Source organism: Lissotriton vulgaris, unplaced genomic scaffold (genome assembly GCF_964263255.1).
Source record: "Lissotriton vulgaris unplaced genomic scaffold, aLisVul1.2 SCAFFOLD_1755, whole genome shotgun sequence".
NCBI lineage: Eukaryota > Metazoa > Chordata > Amphibia > Caudata > Salamandridae > Lissotriton > Lissotriton vulgaris.
In genome coordinates, this window is record NW_028248710.1 from 367,432 (window position 1) to 368,578 (window position 1,147).

Here is a 1,147-nt window from a genome sequence, read left to right on the forward strand (position 1 = left end):
AGGTCAGCGGCGCAGAAGCGTTTTCCCTTTCCCTCTGTAGCATTTCCCCAATCTCTTTCTTTTTATCCGACCTTCCATGTTACAGTTGTAGGTTGATTGGGGCGTGAAATGCAAATGTGCCACAAGATCACAGATCTAAATAAAATACTGAAATCGTGTTCTGTTTACCGCTCCCTTGATACGTTGTTTGCCTCTTCACCTGTGCATATCCGGGTGCATTTTAGTTTTGCTGACGCAGTTGGACACGGCATGTCCACGTCTAGTGTTGGACGGTTCTGAGGGTTTTAATTACGCAAGTATAGGTTTGCGGAGTCCCTAACGACTTACTTTAGCAGAGCGCCTACGCTTTCTTGCTTCTCTGCCCCCGACACCAAATTGCACTCGCTTTCAAAGTGATTTTAAAGAAAGCCTGCTGCATATGGAATTCAACCTTTGAATAGTTCTTATAATGTTTGCATGAAATATGCGAGGGTCACGAGTGAAACTTGGTGTAACTACAGTTCTTAACCCCTAGTAATCAAGGGGTGGGATGGTCAGTGGCATAATGCGATGAGTGGGCCCTGAATCTCGCATACCTCAGATGTTCCTTGGTCCGGGTTCCATGATGCCCCCACCCCCCGCCCCAAGGGTTGGGTGGCCCCATAAAAGGTTGGGAGTCCCCTGCACTGGGGATGGTCCATTCACTAAACAAAGTACCGCGACACTTGCAACAGGACAGCATTGTATTTGTGTTGCTTCTCCGCATGATACGAAAATGAACGCAAAAGCGTTTAAGTGTAAAATATATCAAAATAGGTTTTACAGTAGGCCAGAGCAATCAGTTTAAAAAGATGATAGTAAACCTAAGGCCAGAGTCGATGCTCATAGAAAGGTTAATAGGGTTAAATGTGTATTAAAATCTGTGTGTCGTGCAGTGGAATGTGACTATTTAATGGACACTGAAAGATGGAGTGTTTGTGCTTAGTTTCATTCAGTTCGTTTGGGCTCTTTGCTAACAGGGTTGGACTGGGAAAGAAAATACCTCGGGCACCAACATAAAAGTGGTCTCTCTATTAGCAAATCACCTAAAAAAGTGGCCCACGTTTGCAAATCGGGTGAACTTTTGAACTTGGAAAAACACGCTGTAGTGCAATCTGGAAAAAAATCG